The sequence below is a fragment of the Streptopelia decaocto genome (assembly GCF_964273445.1).
Source record: "Streptopelia decaocto genome assembly, chromosome: 2".
Taxonomy (NCBI): Eukaryota; Metazoa; Chordata; class Aves; order Columbiformes; family Columbidae; genus Streptopelia; species Streptopelia decaocto.
In genome coordinates this window covers 42,051,330-42,070,750 of record NC_138655.1, presented here as the reverse complement: position 1 = coordinate 42,070,750, position 19,421 = coordinate 42,051,330, and the positions used below count along the sequence as shown (strand labels likewise).

The 19,421-nt window shown below is 37.4% G+C and overlaps 1 long non-coding RNA gene across 2 annotated transcripts; it reads left to right on the top strand.

Annotated features, from left to right (window-relative positions):
* The first annotated feature begins 23 nt into the window (after positions 1-23).
* Positions 24-12,054, top strand: LOC309436476. 2 transcript variants are annotated; one of them, XR_014183351.1, is made up of 3 exons: positions 24-383; positions 468-587; positions 7,429-12,054. It is a non-coding gene; the product is annotated as an uncharacterized lncRNA (long non-coding RNA). The 2 variants fall into 2 exon arrangements; XR_014183352.1 differs by having other exon boundaries at positions 450-587.
* The last annotated feature ends 7,367 nt before the right edge of the window (positions 12,055-19,421 follow it).

The window sequence follows — 19,421 nt, the reverse complement described above, 5'->3', positions numbered from 1 at the left end:
GCGGCGGTAATGCGTGCGTCCGGGGGAGGCGGAAGTCGCGCCCTCGCGCTCACCCCGGGAGACCCCGGGGACCGTTGAAGCGCGGCGCGAGGGGTGTTCGTGAGCGGCGGCAGTTAACGGCCTTGCGGGATGCCCGCTCGGAGGCCGCCCCCGCTCGGGGCCGCAGGCTGACCAGGCCTCACCCCCACACGGGTAACGGGGCGGGCAGCAGCGCGTCTCCGCCTGTAACAAATGTTAAATTTATTCCTTCTCCGGTGGGAGATGGAGGCGCCGGGTGTACTCACCATCCGGATCCGGCTCCTCTCGCTCCCTCCCTGTGTGGTGAAGGGCGGGTCCTGTGAGTGCTCACAAGTTGGGACACAAAGCAGAGTGTAAGCCGTGGGGTAAGAACCGGCCTCTTCGTCCTGTCCCGAGAAAACGAAAGTGAGCCTCACACATGTCTCTTTCAGATTTTTCTCTTATTATAGGTTTCTTCAGAGGCTTTGTCTGCAGAACTTTTCTTTGGGATGAGGACATAACCACCTAAATAGGGAAGAGCTGATGGGAGAGGGGTGTGAGGAAGCAGTATGTTTCATTCAGAACCACAGGTAGGGATCACAACGTTGCAATTACAGATATCTTCCATTAAAGATCCCGTGAGGATGGCAGACAGCTGGGTCATACCTTGTCTGATGCCTCACCATGACCTCTTCTTCCATAACATATGCTGTAAGTGGCAGGTCAGAGAATAGGAGAAATTCAAAGCATGATCTTCTGACCAGAATATGAAGCAATCACATCAGAGAGGAGTGCAAAAGAGAGCACAAGCATCTCTTTTTTAGCCCACAGGACACATGCATTTAGTAAAATAGCTAGACTCATTATATAAAGCATTTTCTTTACTTCACCTAAAGTTTCTTCTTCAGCCTGTCTAAAATTTCATACGCATGGCCCTTCATCTAATTGCATTTTTCACCAGATTATAACTTTGCTATTTCTTACAAGCTGGATCAGGCTTCTGATTTGCACAGTATACTCTTAGTAGCTGTTACTGCCAGGTTGAAGAGCTTTCTGCTTGTCTGTCATGTTAAATACAATGTTGAACAGTCCCAGCGTGTACAGACATGATTTATTGGAAAATACCACTGCCGAGCTTTTGAAAGTAAACACATCTTCACTACCCCCAGTTCCCACCAGGTGTCACCTGATAGACAAGAGCTCTCCAATTTTGCACCTTGTTGGGAAACATGTCCTAATTACCCACATTCTGAAAGACATCATCTTTGCCACTTGAGACTACAACAGTGAATGGAGCTGAGAAGACATGGGTACTATGATGAGCAGATGTAATGTAATGGGAAATACAATACAAAGCAATTCAAGGCAGCTTTGTGTGATAGAACACTGATTATGTCAAAATTAAGTGTTGTTTTACTTCTACAGATCTCTGCTTCTGCTTTTTGCATCTCCTAAATGGTCTTCTCCTTCACAAATTCTTTGAAGATGATGAAGGGCTAATCTTTAGTGCGAAGGGAATGACATCCAGCTAGAACTTCACAAAATAAGTGCTGTACATGCTATAAACAGAGAGGTAAGGCAGAGGTTAAAAAGTAACTTTGAGGTTTAGTAATCCTGAAGGACCAGTGAGCCTCATTAAACTTGTCTTGAGGAGATACTACTGAGAGTGACCTCTTACAGTTTGAGGAGCTGACAGATCAGCAAGAGAAGCAGCAGCAACTATTCAAACACTGAAGCTGCAGTGCCAACAGGGTTTGTAGTTTTCTGGCAAAGCACATCTGCCAGTGAAGCTCTCAGCAATTGCATGAAATGAGACTCCAGGATTTTTTTACAGCATGTGTGGGAAAACTGTTGATTTGAGAGGCAGCTCAGGCAGGACTGAAGCAGGATCTGGGCAGTAAGCAAAATGCTGCCAGCAGAGCAGGTTGGTCTGGCTTGTTCTGGTAACGTTTCATTATGTTACTTCCTCTCAAAGTGTTCCAGAGCCACTTCATGCCAAGCAACTAATTATAGGGTGGTTTTTTTTCATGAAGCTATCTGAACAAAAACAAAAGTTTAGTATTGTATTTAGCACTTCCATTCTGAAAAAGCAGTATTTTATGAAGATTTTTTTTTGCTGCAGGATATATGAAAAAGAAGCATTAAATCAGATTTGCTGTTAATTGTTCACATTTTCAAAGTGCTGTACCAAATATAGGTTCTTATTCTTTCCACATACTGTTCAGGATTCACCTGCATATTTTCTTCACATTCTGTAAAACAAACAAGGTTTAAGTAGTTTTTCACTGTGTGGTTTTAATTTTGGGTGCTAAACTTGGTGTACCAAAAATGTATCTCTTTTAAACTACGTGTTTATGCAGCTGTAGTCAAGGAGCAAAAGGAACAGGCTGCAGAGGCCATTGTCTTGGAAAAGGGGCACGCTCCCACAGTCTCAGAGTGAAGTCTGGTGACAAAAACCCAGTTCAGCCACCAGTTCAGTGACTGCCAGACAAGTCCGTGGTGACAGGGCAAGTCTGGGGTAGAGCCAGCACAGTGCAGCAGGATCAGTGGAGTCAAAGCTGCAACATAGCTCAAAAAAGGGCCAAGGGCTGAGGTTTGAGTGCAGCTCCTGAGCAAAGGGGACGCAGCCACTGCACAGCGCCCTGCCAGCAGGTCCCATGGCTGTGCCATGTTGGACCTGGCCTTAAGAAGGGACAGCCAGTCCCCTTTGGAGGGGCAGAAAAGGTCACAGAGCCTGTTAGCACTTCCAGGGCTGTTACCATTGCCATGGCTGGAAGTAGATTCATATGCAAAGTTAAGACACTGTACATATAGAACCCAATAAGAAATAAATAGGTAAACCTATTTCAATTGCAGATTACTATCTCTTTCTTATGGCCAATCTCAAAATTTATTTATCTGTTAGGAGTATTCATTCCCCAAATTATTGTCAAATTCTATACAACCTAGCACCTGAACATGGTAGTCCATTCTGCCTTAGCTGTTGCATTCATGACCACTTTTAGTTTACTGCAATGACTCTGCTTCTTTTAATTTAAATATGCACCTATCAATAGATTTTGTATATTTAACTGCATACTGTAAATGTAATTTATAATTAAAAATTCCAATTGTAAAACAAAATTATAAAAAATAGGAAGCATGATTGATTAGCAAATGCAGACTGTGGGGATGGCAGATTTGTTGAAGTCAAGAAGGCTTTTTTGAGATAGTGTTTTAGCAAAAAAACAAAACAAAACAAATTACTGAGTTCATTCAATTCCAAAAGAAAACTAGGAGGTGGGAATTAGTCTGAGCACTCCGCTTTCTTCCAAAAACAAATGGGACAAGACTGTGAAAATTCCTGTTTGATTTACAATGTGTTTTACAAAAAAAAAAAAATAAAAAATTGAACATGAATCTAAATTTTCAAGGATTACAGTGGCTAATTACCATCATGCTATCACAGCAACTGAGCAGTTTCACTGTCAGCCATTTGTTATCTGTTTCTCTTTGGAGAAGTCTGTTCATATGTGGTTCCTTAAGACCTCATAGTTTTCTCCAAGGCACCAAATAAACTAAGCCTCTTGAGTTCTGCTCTTAAGAGTTTATTCCTATAGTTCATCTCTAATACATCTCCATCAAGCAGCCCTCTTAAGCTGATAACACCAGGTCGGAAAGATTCAGTACCAAGCAGAGAAGTAGCATATCAATCTTTCTGTATGATTGTAATCTGCTATGCCAGTACTGACCAATACTGTCAGTATTTATTTAGTGCCAAATGTACTTGAAAAACCACATCTTCCTATTTTCTTTAGCTCTACTTGCCATAAATTCTCCCTGTGTACTTCTGCTTTCCCTACAGTTGCTGTCTTCATCAACGTCCCTTCTTTTTTTTTATCTTTTTTTTTTTTTTGGTAATATTGGAAACAGCTGCACTCACTTCCCTGCTGATGTTTTAAACCCAAGTTCCTTCCTTCTCCATTGAGGCTTTGTGGTATCTTGTGATCTTGAACAAGTGTTCATTTTCAATTTCGGTTTTCCTACAACTGAACAATTTAATCACTTTAAAAAACTGACATTTTTTAAAGCACAAAGTATGTATTACAGCTCTGAACTGGAATGTACAAAGTAAACACCGGTCTCCAACAACACAAGATCTCCTGCATGTTAGGGAGAGATACTTCAAGAACTTTGATTATCCTTTGATGTAGCCTAAGCTCTGGTACCTAAGCTCTCAGTAATTTGTTTTTGAATGGTCAATGACTCAGGCGCATCTGATGCCATTTTTGAAAGCACACCACTCCCTCTGAGCCTTTATGGATCATTCCTAACCAGTGATTTGAACATTGTGTGGCTTCCCAATATGTTTCAGTACTTCTGACTACACAGGTTTTGAATTCATAAGTGATTTTTCTTGTTTATTGCACAAGCTGCTCTCAAGAAAGGGCATGGTTACCTTCAATTTAACATCTAGGTCATGACATCAGTTCTGCGTCCTGAGCAGAAATATATAAAGGATATTTAAACCTCAAATAAAATAGAGTGGACATACCCTCAGAAGTAGTTAAGAACAGAGGCTCTCAAGAGAAAACATGCAGCCTAAATAATCTTACAAAAGTCCCCTGTAGAACATTTTGATTAAAGAGACCCCATTTGCGTAATGTAGCAGCTGACCCTTCTCACACCACCACCTATCCACAACACACAGATGATACCGAATGCAATGAGGACAAACAAAACACACTGAAGACCACATGGAACACCAGTAATACTGAACTTATAGAAAGGTACTATTGTACTAGCGTTACTGAATATATAAATGTAAAGTTCCCATTTTTTACTGTGTAGCAGCTTTGCTTTTTAATATTAAAGCACTGAAGTCATGTTCGCATATACTTTCATAGTTTTAAATGTTAAGTCTAATTCCTGCAAGTAATAAAATTAATTACAGAAGCAGATATTTCAGTTGAAGAAGTTATACCAGGAATTAATTTGGCATATGTTGCTAGCAACCTGATTTATTTTTCTTTTTACAGTTGTAGCACAGGATATACTGTCCCCATTTGCAAAATAACATTTTAAGTATCTAATGGTCTTTCTGTTCACAAATAACATACTCTGATCCATTCATGATTTACATCAGTCACTCTTCTGGTTCAGTAACCACAAAGACAGAATTTATAAACCAAGGGGTGTAGGAGTACCTGTGAGGCTTCAGCTCCTCCCTTAGCCCCAGCAGTGAACTTTGTCTCTCATTATAACCCCTGGGCCAGTACAGAAAGCCAGATACAAATGGCAGTATTGTGCCAGGAACAGGGATTTGGGGCATCTCCAGCTGAAACCCCAGGCCACAAGCCAGCCAACATCACAGCAGCCAGCCTGGACATGTACCTCATCAGGCACTCCAGTGAGACAGACTCAGATGCTTCTAGGCTACATCCACTCCTATATTTAGATTTTAATGTGCAATCTATTTTTTAAAGGCTAGAAAAGCATGATCATATTTAATCTAAGCTGCTAATTTAGACATTTGGAGGTTTTTTGCATTTTGTTAACTGCCTTTTTAAATAACCATGTAAATTTCCCTCTCCTCCCCAGTCTCTACATCAACACGAACTGAAAATTTAAGATGCAGAAACATTTCATTTATTATATTTTATTGCTTAAATAAACTACCAAGAACCTTAAAGCAAATATATAAAACCAACTTTGTGCTTACATGAAGATGAATTGTTAAATGAAAATATCATCTATTAACACATTGAATTAACTTTTTGTCCTTTGTTCTAGTAACTTATAGCATTCAGCCCTTTTTGTTTCATTTTTATTTCTGAATGGAATAGAAACAAAACCATCATTTTTTGAGCTCCTGGAGCCTCAATTCAAAGAATTAGTCATTGACTTCATTTAATAGAATAAACTGAAATTATGAACTGAGTAAACTGTTGATTCTTTGCATCTTCAGAAGAGACTACACCTATCAAACCTTCCTAAGTACCTAGTTACATTATTTTAGAAGATACTGCAGGAGTATTCTAATTTAAACTAAGTTTTAAATCGTTAAAGAAAAAAAAATCTGCCTATTCTGAATGCACTTGCATTCATTACCTATTCTTAGGAACTATTTTATATTCATTGATGAGATCAGGCGTGGGTGTTGGAAGAATCCTCTTTCAGGGCTTTAAAGCTTTGGAATTTGCTCTGCACTTGAGCTTTCCCATACAGCAACTCAGATGACTGCTGGTTTAATCATATCATTTATGTTCCCTACACATTTTAAAAGCATATATAGATTGTTCAAATCAGTATAGGCAGGGAATTGTTTAGAGAGACAGAGATTATGGCAGGCTATTTTGAAGTTAAGAATATCTAAAGCTCTTAAACTAATGGCTTTCTAAATCACATTTCTAAAATGATTGTATTCATTGTATTTATACTCCAATGTATGAAGGACATCAAAATGGGAACTAAGACATAAAAATATCTGCTAATTACAAATTACTCTCTTTGACTGAAATAAGCAAGTTAGAGATAATAGAGATCAATACCTGCATAATTATTTTGGCACAGGAAAGAAAGAAAAATATATCAAAACTGTAATACTTCCTTTCCCACCCCTCCCCTTCCCATCCCCAAATGGGAAGATAATTCTTTCCTTGAAAACTCATTTGGGGTTTTGCTTTTTAATATTTTTTTACACTGTATGTAAAAAATCAGATTTCTGTATACAGTTTTGTATTGTCCCTGCTTTAACAGTGAAGGAACTGACTTCAGTAAGCAGTATATGTTTTGTTTCTTCAAATATGTAATCCCAGTCAATTAAAATTTACCAGTTTGGATCCATTTTCACAGAACCTTCCTGAGCAACATTAACTGTGTTAAGCCTTTTAGCTGTATTGACAGAATTAAACTGTTAGCTTTGTAAAGAAAAAGTGTGATATAGGCATCACATCAAATTATAGATTAAGCAGTTTCATGTATTTGTCCTTTTTGAACATTACCCTAACATTAGTACTCTTTCACTCTTCTTAAGTTTCCCTGATTTTAAGATTTGTATTGATAATAACTTTAATGGACCACGGTTTACAACCCCAAGGTACCTGGACTTGCTTAAATTATCTGCGTGTCTGGTAACTTTCTTAGTTAACAGTAGATAATTCTCATGTCATTAAAATTTTCAACACCTTGTTATAGGCCCAGTGTTAGTTCTAAGACTTTGGGAACAAAAGAGCAACTGACCCTTGCCTAGACTGGCTATGGACTTCAGCTTTTCAGTGTTTCATATCTTCCAGTTCATCTTGCTCCTATCTATTTCTCTTTTCCTCTAGTGTGTTATTGTGCTGGTTTTGGCTGGATTAGAGTTAATTTTCTTCAGAGTAGATTATGTTTTGGATTTGTGCTGGAAACACAATCAGTAATACAGAAAATGTTTTTGTTATTGCTCCGCAGTGCCTTCACAGAGTCAAGGCCTTTTCTGCATCTTACCCCACCCCGCCAGCGAGTGGGCTGGGGGTGCACAAGAAGCTGGGAGGGGACACAGCTGGGGCAGCTGATCGCAACTGACCAAAGGGATATTCCATACCATACGACATCATGCTCAGCGTGTAAAGGTGGGAGAAGAAGAATGAAGGGAGAGACTTTCAGAGTGATGGTGTTTGCTTTCCCAAGTAACCGTTATGCATGATGGAGCCCAGCTTTCCTGAAGATGGCTGAATGTGGGAACAGCAGTTCCAGCTAAAGAGCCTTGGACAGATTATACAGAAGTATGGTTTTTATTAGTGTAAGAAGTGATAGCCCAGGCCAGTGAGAATGATATCTCGGGTTGGAAAACCGCCCCCATACGTATGATGTGTGAATGTCCTTGGGCCTGGTCTGTGAATGAGTGGGAACGTAACTGAAACAAAGATAACATCAGTGTGGTGTGTTTTTAATAACAATTATTGGAAAAAACATCTTATGTAACATCTTAGTCCAGGTCCGTACCTGTAAATCCTATAAATTGTCACTGACTAATAAAGAAGGCCTCATCCTGGCTCAGCTCTCTGCTCTGCCCGGCTCTGCACTCCTTCCTGAACAAGATCTCTGTCTGTGCGTGAATCTCTGCCTGCATCCTGGTGTGCATCGTTTCTAATCGCTGCAGCTGAACACCCACCTGCCCATGGGAAGTAGTGAATGAATCCTTTGTTTTGCTTTGCTTGTGTGCATGGCTTTCGCTTTACCTATTAAACTGTCTTTATCTCAACAAATGAGTTTTCTCATTTTTACCCCTCTTATTCTCTCCCTGATCCCACTAGTCAGGGGCGATGAGCAAGCAGCTGTGTGGGGCTGAGCTGCTGGCTGGATTTAAACCATGACAGTTCTGTAATAGTGATTAGTTTTGTTGCTGCTGTTGCTTAATTTCCAGCTATGTCTTTTATATAACTGGTGAATCTGGATAGGCTCTTAAAAGTAGCTCTCTCTAGATTGCACAGTTGGGTCTTTTTGACTGTTTATTAAATCCTTTGAAAGAATACTCAATTTTCATCCCCATTTTATTTTATACTTGTCTTTGCAGGTCGAATTTGCTCATTATCTTTACCTCTGGAAAATTAGGCAAAGGAAATTGCCAAATTTGCATATGTTCCCTAATGTGAACAAAATATACCTGTTCTGAATGTGAGACAAAAATAATTGGTTGTCACTACGTAGTCTCAAATCCCAGTTGAAGAATCGGTTAGTCTAGATTTATCTGCAAGAGGAATTGTTTTTTCCAACTTAGTTATAAGAAGTTATTTCTGAAAGACAGAGCTGGAGAAACTGTCATAAAGAATTTTGTTTAATATTTCTCTAAGCACTAATTCAACTTTGGAGTTTTCTTAGGATGCAGAAGAGGAGAAACCCCGTATCTGTCACAAATGCTTCTTAAAATCTGAACCTGCTTAGGCTTGATTTGCATTATGCTCTCCAGAGACATATAGAAATTGAAGCATTTCCTGCAATTTTCTCTAATTCAGAAATACTCCAGACTACTGTCTCAAAAAGTCTTTGTTTTCCACACACCCCTAAGGTCGCTGTGCTGCTTAATATTTTGTGAAGTACATTCTAGCATGAGTCAGGGTACTTTGTGATTTTCCTGCAGACAGCTAATCCTAGAATCGACACACAATGCTAATGCTCTGTATGGAATTTCAGGTCCTCAAAGTGGAGTGGAATAATATATATTAGGAAAAAAAATTAATATAATAAATATTAGGGAAAAAAAAAGGTAAGGAGCAAGTGAGAGCAAACCAGATCCAAAAGTGGAATTAGGCACAGAAATGTTACACTTTTCAGTACTGGATTGCCAAAGCAAGCCCTGGAAAAAAAATAGGAAGATAATTTTGTGATTTCAGTTCAACTGTTTGTGAAATACTCCTGAATCGTCAGGTAAGCCACACAAGGGTTTCACAGCTTATTTCATGTGATCTTTTTAACCATCATGCTGTGGCAATTTGTCCCTAAAGACAATTTTTCATATTTCACTGAAGCTGTAGACTTTTTTTCAATACTTAGTAGAAATAAATTAATCCCACTTCTCAAATAATTGCAAGGTCTGAGCTGTAAGAGTTAGGCCAAGAATTCTATGGTGTTACCAAAGAGAAATATTTCCTATCAAGCTGAAATGGACAATTGATTTAGGTCCTAGTACTGTCTTTTTTGAACCACATCTGTGCATCTAGGCCTGTTCTATTCATAGTCATGGCTGATAAAGCCAATATGCAACAGGGACATTTGCTTGTGTAGGGGACAGTAATAGCCTTATCCTTGCATAAAGGCCATCTTAGAAAGCAACACTGCTCTGTCTTTTCACCACAAATGGTCCTAAGGAGTTAATATATGTATGAAAGATGACAGCCTCTCATTTGCTCTTCTTGTGGGGATTTAATTCACTTTCTCCTGCTCCCTCTGTCATATGTGTCCTGGGCATATGAGCCAGCTGGAGTGGCATCTCATCTGATACATAATCCTTGTTCTAGAACCAAGTACAAAGAAAAGTACAGAAAGTTTCCCCCTCATCATCTGAAACAGACACTATCAATCCAAACAGTATTCCACTAGTTTTTACTAGCTTCTAGGGAAAAATGGAAGAGTATTTCTGCTGCTGATAGCTTCAGTTTGACAAGGCGTTTTCTCTTCAGTAAAAGAGCTTTTGTGCTACACCACATAGTTGAATGCTACAGTCTAACATTACCTGGCTGTTTCATGAATGCTGTGGTTTACTGATCACAGCATTATATTGCAGTATTTAAACCGCAACACTAGAGGTCATTGCTAGTCTTTATATTTTGAATCTGAAAGAAAGTGTTGGAGTTCGAAGAGTTTGATGATAGGAGTATTTTTTTTCTTCTTTAATTATAGACTGTGTGGAGCATATCCAGGATCCAGATCCACTCTTTATATATGGTTTCATAAGTTTTCACACTTAATTTTGGATTTTGTTTCTAGAAAAAAAAAATAGGAAATAGAGTAGGACAACGATCCCAGAACAGACAAGTGAATGTATACATTAAAAACAACACAGTGGCCTGGAAACCTGCATGTCAGTCCTACACGATATATTTCTTACTCTCTACTTTGTTCTTAATTATTTTCCCAGCATCTTATTTAGCAAGGATTAATTTGCCTTTTGCCATTTTTCATTAAAGGCAAATATAAGTAATTTCTACTGAATTTTTATTTAGAATATAGTATGGAGAATGCTTGGTGAGGTTAGGAGGGTTTTCAGGAAGTTTATCTTTGTTCAGTGTCTTTTATTGTCTAATAATTGATTGCAAATTTGTCTGAATGTCTTTTACTATATGCAGAAAGACATATCCTTGAATATTTCTAATGCTCTAGTGAAGAGCAAGTAGAAATTTAGAGGTTCAATGTAGTATGATATCAAATGTTCAAGTATTGATACTTAGGTATTTTACTAGATACATATACTTCATTTCACAAAGGAATAAAGCTGTTGGAACTACTTAATGCGTTCCAAGGTTATATTCCAATTGAAAATTGCTGTATTCAAAAATCAGAGATAACATTAACAAAAAAATATTGTTGGAACAAAATTTTTATTTTCTTAAAACAACATTTTAGGTGGCACAGTCAGCTCTAGTATGATATTTGCTACTGAGTTCCAAAGTTGCTATTAGATTTTCTTTCAGCACACTTTAATGCAAGGAAATTAGTTCAAATTTACAGTACAGATTGTTTACTTTACAGAAAATGAGTTTAAATACTTTCAGAGCCTTGAGCTACTGAAATTTTTTTAGTTACTATGTGGGGCAATAGACAGGATAATAAATAATGCACACATTTAATTGATTTCCAAATGTGTTTGCATTTGCCATATGGATCTCTCTGGGGATGTACTGGCACTTAAAAAGCAGCTTCTATTTGTTTCATTCTAACACTAACCAGAATTCTGTAATCAAGACCTCACCATTTACTACCATAAGGTGCCAACTGAAAGAAAATCACATTATATTATTTCTTTTGCTCACTAAAAACTCATAAATGTGGTTGGTTATTTATGTATGTAGCAAATACAGGAAGAAAGCTTAAAAATTAGAAGTCCTGTTACAAAGGTTGAAATCTTTCTTCCCTTTGCACGTTTAAGTTCAATATCTACCTTAATCAAGAACAGCAATTTTATTTGCACTAACTGCCAAATAAATATTTTAAAAATAAGTTATTGTGAGGTCTTATTATTTTTTTACTTGTAAATTGTATGGACACCAAGATTCCTTGAGTTGAACTTGTAAGAATATTGCTGCCAGGTTGTAAGGACAAGTAGATCTGTTCTTTTTAAAGCTTTAATTCCATGCAAATTTACCTGTTCTTTAATTATTATTATTCAAAGAATAATTGCGATGTTTTGACCTTATTTTTTTTGGTCTAAGGTGGCATGAATCTAAGTTGTAAAGATTGAAAGTTTCTTTTAAAATCTTTGTATCTTTCATAGGTCATAAGAAGGTGGAATTAAGATTGTTTCTATATTAGAATTACCTATTAACCTACATAAACAGTATTGGGTTTTGTTAGGTTTTTTTGCAAAGGGAACTTTTATTTTATTTTTTTTTTAAATCACCCTTTTATTAATGTGTTTTATGTTAATAAATTGCCCTTATGTCATTTGGAGTAATTTAGCTTCTACCCTTGGAATATTGCCTTCTACCCTTGGAATAACATTTACTGAGTAAACAGATAATGTATGTTTTCTAGAACAGATATTAATGCCCTTTGTTAAGCTTGTAATTTTGAAAGTCTGGCACCATGGTTCACACAGAATCACACAGAATGGTCGAGGTTGGAAGGGACCTCTGGAGATCATCTAGTCCAACCCACCTGCTGAAGCAGGTTCACCTAGAGGAGATTGCACAGGTGGGGTTTGAATGTCTCCAGAGAAAGAGACTCTACAACCTCTCTGGGCAGCCTGTTCCAGTGCTCCTGTCACCCTTGAAGTAAAGAAGTTTCTCCTCATATTCAGATGGAACTTTCTGTGCTTCAGTCTGTGCCCATTGCCCCTCATCCTATCGTTGGGCACAACTGAAAAGAGTCTGGTCCCATCCTCTTGACACCCACCCTTGACATATTTATAAACATTGGTGAGATCCCCTCTCAGCCTTCTCTTCTCCAGGCTGAACAGACCCAGCTCTGTCAGTCTCTCATCATAAGAAAGATGCTCCAGACCCCTCATCATCTTTGTAGCCCACCACTGGACTCCCTCCAGTAATTCCTTGTCCTTCTTGCCTCACCAGGGCAGAGTAGAGGGGGACGAGAACTTCCCTCAGCCTGCGGGTCACACAGTGCAATTATTACTACTCAAAATTATAAACATGGATGTTTATGAAGAGTAAAGCTTAAACATAGTAACTATGGACATGGCTCTGTTCTTCACTATGCAAGCTGAAACACTGTGCTCACTAAAATACCTTGCAAGGGCCCTAGAGAGTACGACTCAAACATGTCGTGTTTGCTTTCTTATTACCTTAGGTAGGAAAGAGGGGAAATTTATGAGAAAGCATGAAATATATTTAATGCATGTACTTGGTTTGGCAATTTAAAGTTTTAGTTGGTTTTGTTTATTTGGGTTCTTTTTTAGCAATGTCCTAATGTTCTTCTTCACTAGGTACATTTACTTATTTCTTCCCTGCAGTTGTACCAAGATATTTGGACTGTGCTTTTTTCTAGTCCACAATTCTCATAAAGCCCTGACACAACCGAGACCCACAGTTCCTGATCCTTCCACCATCTTCTGTATTGGTGGGTTTTTTTTAAAGCTCTGTACTTCCTCGTACATTTTGTATTTCCTTGCTGGGCCTACATGTTCAGCTGCACAAACTTTTGCAATTCTGAATAACTATACAGACAGAAGAAAACCTTAATATCCAAACTTTAGGAATTACTTTCTGATTGAAACTTTTTAAATGAACTTGGGAAAAAGTAGTATTTTATTCTTCTGTGTAATCACCAAACATTTGCAGAAAGTTTTTCGAACACTAGATGACAGTGGAAGATAGTAACTGCGAGCAGGATATTGAAGTAGAACATAATTAGAAAAAAAGATGCAGTTACTGTTACATGTTATGATCATTGCTACACCACTAATGTTATTTCTGGAATTAGATGGTTTGTGTGTACAAGGCAGTATTATTGAATTTGTTAGTTCAGCTTAATTTTCTTTTAGTTTTAGTATTTAGAATGTTACTGCCCCAATGTTCTTTCTTTTCTCAGAAAGTTATGTGGTGGTTAATTTAAAGTTTGATTTCTGGTTTTCTGACACAGCTAAAAGCCAAATTTGCACAACAGGGTGACAGTGGGATCACTGCACTAGAAGAACAGGACCCGTGCTCCACTTTCATTTCATATTAGACTTGAGAGAGGAGATTGGTAACAGAAAAAAAAAGTACCTGTATTAAATAAACAGTATTTTTATTCCTCGTTATCATAATATCTTCATAAGACCAGAGATTTTTGCTTATGGGTATTTCTGAAAAATCACAGCTTCTGAATAAAGTGAGTCTGTGCTTTGACTCATGACTAGACATCCATCTCTGTGAAATGATCCAGTATCTGGCATCTTAAATGCTGAAGGTCTACATCAGTTCCTGGTAAGGTACTACCTAGTAATTTCTAATTTCTTTTTTCCTGCATCCAGCTCACAGCCAGACCTAATGACTTCACATAAACGTAAAGTATACTCTGGTAAAAGATCTGCTTTTGAATTATCTGTAGATCTTCAGGTCTAAAAGAGATGTTCCATTGTTAATGTAAGTAAAGAAAACAAAATTTCATGCCTCTGACAGTCTCATCATTAAGGACTTTGAAAACTGTCTTAAAGCAGGTACTTTATCTGTGAATTCACATGCAGCAAAGCTCTGAAGTCTGAGAAAGCATTCATCTGAATTATTCTTGCCTTAAGCCATTGCTATTCCTGCTATCAACCGTAAATCCAATGCAATAATAGATGAGTAAAAGTATACTTTTTTATGAGCATCTCTGGAAGGAGCAAAATAGAGACACATGGTAGTTAAAAATACGGCAGAGCCAACAAGCTGGCAACATGTTTGTTTTTCAAAGGAAAACAAAAAGAGTAATAGGACAGATATAAAAGAGATAAGCTGTTCGCAATAAAAATTAAAAATTTATACATGTCTATAGGAATGGGTCATAGGACACTGCATTTTAAAAGGATGAGATGGCCTACCAGAACTTTAATTTAAAAATCATGGTACCTTCTGGTGACTGGAGATATGTTTTAGACAGCACAGTCTTAGTTAACCATCTTTGTTACAAACATACAGTTGACACTGAAAAAGAGAACATACTCCAGAGGTTTGGTCACAAAGGCTTTTCCAGGTACCATATCAGAACACTTTATCTGAGAGGCAGATGATGGATTTAGCCTGTAAAGGGGAAACTAGAAATACTGTTTCCTGTCTCATGAAAAGGTGATAGATTTACACACAAGATATACTCCAACAATACTGAGATTTTTATAAAACATGGTCTAGAGCCAATGACAAACAGCAGAATTACCTTAGATTTCTTCACTGAGCCTGAATCCAGGAACTGTTAATGAGAACATACCCTTTTTAACGTATCATGTAATTTAATTTGTTTCAGGACAGTGGAGTAGTATGCTGACTGCTAAAGAGCAGTATGAGTTACAAAGAACTCTTAGTGTCTGACGAGAAATTCCTGCCGTAGCACAGCAAATGATCCCAAAATGATGAGTGAATTGCTTCATTACTTTCACACTCAGATATGGCTAATAGTAAAGTGATAAAAATGCTGATTTATAAAGGCAGCTAGAAGGAAAACTGAAGGCAGTGCTGATTATTTTCAGTCAAAGAAACTTTAAGGCCAAATTAAATCTGTTAAACCAAACCAGTGTTTTCCTATATTCCTCTCTCTGAATAGGAAGAGAAACTAAAGGAACACAGAGATACCCTTCTGGAGCCATGCACTATTTTGCAAGTCTATGAGCAGCCCTCCCAGGCTGTGACAAAGGTCTGGTAGTATTCAGAGATAACCTTGCACCAAGCTGTGGAAGGCACACAAACACAGTTTACTCAGAGGACTGGCACTTGTTTAAGAGAAGGTTCATCCCTGTGACACTGGCAGCTGGACCTCAGCACCTGCAAGCAGCATGTAGGTAGTCTGAGAAAAAATCAGTCCAAAAATATGGCCAGTAATAAGAAGTGCACTTGCCCTACACTGCTTTAGAAAGTTCTTGCTATTGTGTATCCATAGTAAACAAATCTTTTATTGAAGCTGCTTGTCAATTCTCTTTCCCCAATTGCCTTCCTAGCACCCTAGAATAAAACAACATTTTTCAGTGTAAGACTCAATTTAGATAAAGGTATCAGCCTGCAGAATGAACCTCTTCCTGGTATGTGTAACAGTGAAGTATCTAAGCCTGCTCCCATGGCAGCAAGGGTAGCTGAGGCTGAAAGATTCTGTTCCAGGGCTACGTACGGTCAGAATCACTAGCTGGGTAGAGAATAACTTGTGTCAGAGATTTTTGCTTCAGATTAATTGCATTTTGCTCGAAACATTGCTTTTGAACATCAGGTTTATATACTTAAAGAGGAAAACCTAAAACTGTTCAACAGTTGTGCTTTGTACCAGGAAAAATTATCAGAGAAATAAAAATATAATTCAGCTGGTTTGTGTTGTCATTTGTTAAAGATTCAAATGAAGATATTCCTGACATAATTGTTGTGTAGGTGTATGAGCATATTAGATACAGAACATGAAATGTTTTGTAGATAATGTATAAAATAATGCTAAGCTCAAAACGGGGCTTTATCCACACCTTTTAAAGCATTAATAATCTTCTGATGACAGAACAGAAAACCTGTTATTCCACGGAGATACATCCTTTCATTTCTACAGCTTTGTGGTTAAATAGCAAGAGCTGTCTGACCTCTAATGTGTGATACATCAACAATGTCTCTGGTGGCATTTTTTTTTTCACAAACATGCATTTTCAGAGAGATTTTCAGAGACTGATTTATAAAAATGGTGCAGCCATTGCTATTGAATAAATGATTGGGGAAAGCATCATTTGTTCATTCATTCTGAGTGTTAGAAATCATTGTCGATGTTTCTCTCCAGACTCTTCTCCTTCCACCATTTCCATGAAAAGGGAACTGAAAGTTTCTAACCCAAATGGAATCTAAAAAAGCAAATTTTGTGCAAAGTCAAAATACTTGTTTTTGTTTTCAACTATTCATATTATTTGTATTAGCTGCATATATTTTTCTATTAGACCTTCGTGATGTGCCACGATTGTAACAGACAAGAACTGAAACCGAGAACTACTTCGAAGAAATTGTCCTAAACTGTTGTTTTTTCTTGCTAATTAATACAATATAACCTATAACTTGAACTTTGCTAACTCTGCAATGATAACATTGTAAACATCTAGATGGAGCAGAAACACCTTGCTGGTTTGTTTCTCTCGTTTTATCAGTCTTTGCCCTTGTTGCTGTCAAAGGCAGATGTGCTTGAATGTCAGAATTAATACAGGATCTGGACCAAGCAGTACTACTGCAAGTGTGTGAAACAAGACTATAATTTCACATATATTTCAACCTTCAGACCACTAGACTTGATGTCAATTCTAAGGTGACAAATCTGCCAAGAACTTGCTTGAACTACTCTTCTATAAAGAGAGCACAAGCCTCATGGACACACATTTTTAGTGTCAAGATGGTCAGAAATGTAAATGTTTTCCTTTCTACAAACTCTTTGTATGTGTTACAGTATTAAGAAATACAAGATTAGCAGCTATTGACAATTTTTTGATGCCGGAGTCAATTTTTACTTTGAAATTAAAATTACAGTGTGTAATTACACAGGGTTGAATACAAACTTTGTGTGGCTGTTTGTAACTAGTGAGACTCATGTGCATGCCCACAGAAGCTTTATTTGTCTAATTTATTCAGCATCAGTTATTCCTAACCACACATTAAAGACATGGCCTTTCAAATAAGCCTTTATTGAATAAAATATTCCAGGAAATGCCTGCCTCTCATCTCATATTCTTAAAAATGAGTTTTATTTGTATAGTAGATAAAGTATAATGCAAATAATATAGATGTAACACAACATATGAAGATATGAATGCTGGATTTAATCAGCATAATCTAAACCTTGAATGTACGGTCTAAATCAAATAACCGGTATTGTCTATGAACCAGTTGCTAAAGAAAATGTTAGCAGTCTTTCAGAGGTCTAAAAAATTCAATTGATTTAAACACATATCAGATAAATACAGTATATTTCATAAGCCATGATTATATATGCACACCCACCTTATATTTTGGATATCAAGATGGATTTTTTTCCCATAAGAAAAAGTGCAGGCCTCAGCAAATAAAATCCTACCATGGAATTAGCATTTTGTATTGGAAGAGGAAAGATTTTTTTATTATGAGTGTGATGATACTGTGGTATTTTGTTGAAGGTAATTCTGATGGCCATGGAAGGAAAGAAACAGTCTGAGGTTAACAGATGAAAATGTTTCATGGGAAAGAGAATACTCAACATTTCACTGTAATTACAGAAGAACACAGTGATAGATTCAGAAGACATTTTTCTCTGTATCGCTGCAAGTATTTCTAACAGTGGGATATGTGCTATATATCTTTAAGTTGTATCACTTGTTTTAAACTGAAATGATAAACTAATACCTGGAAATACTCCAGACATTTAATGAGTCACAGTTAACAATTTATTCTAATTTGACATTCAGTCTAAACAAATGCATTAAATGACCAAAAACTATCTAAAACAAACATCTTGATCTTGAGATAAATCCAGTCACTGTAAGACCATCCATGCTTATTTTCTATGTGTGGATTAATAACCATGACGTTATTTATTATTTATGGTCGAAATAATTTAGCGTTCTTTTCAGACCACCATTCTCATAATTACTGGCCCAAGGCCAGCACTTCAGTGCCTTCTGTAGCACAGAGTCTGGCTGTGTTGTATATCCTGGGCCTTATAAGTATGTAGATAAAAAATGATTAAACCAAAACAGATTTTTGGTGTCCTTGAACACTGATAATCTCAAAATAGAGAATAGCCACTTCTAGTATAATCTTCCAGTAGTGATTTTACCTGGTTCTGAGGAGGACACACTGAAGCTATCTGAGGTCCCATTACCTACTCCCATTCTCGGGACTGTTAAAGCAAGGGTATTGATGAGTTCCAAAATTTTTACAGTATTTTCCTTTTCCCACAGAGGAAGTTTCCTTTTCCCACATGGCAGTTACGTGGTTGTCTTTAGCATATCTGGGGAAAGAAAACAATAATACATTCCATATGTATGAGAATACTGAACTAACACAATGACTGAACTGAATACTCTTGATAAGTAGGAAAGTCTAAAATCACTTAATTCAGTTTTCTCTTATGATCTGTTTCACATTAAATTTCTGACAATGAGCTTGAAACCTACTGGTCTGTGTGCTACTTTAGTGGTGCTGTCTGGTACAATAAGTCAGGATTAACCACTTGTTTCAGTAAGATCAAGATTACATGTCATGAGCACCTATATCCATAAATGCATATATAACGCATTACAATAGTGCCTGTGTCATAGTTTTAAAGATGTAGGAGATGCACAAAACCCGTCAACTCTACAGACTAATTGTAAGCATAGTACACATATCACCAATAGGGCATGCCTAAGGAATGATACAGATTTTCAGGAAAGTATCACTAAATACAACAAATTTCAGCCCTGCAATTGGAACATTTATTTAATAAATCACCACTGCCAAAATGTGTCAAGGGACAATGAGTGGCAAAGAGTAGTTGGATTGTGGTAGCTCTGATGCTGGATTAGCTGAAGACAATGTTTAATCCATCTTCAGTAGTTATAAGAAGGCATTTATTGCTTTCATTGACCTTATCAG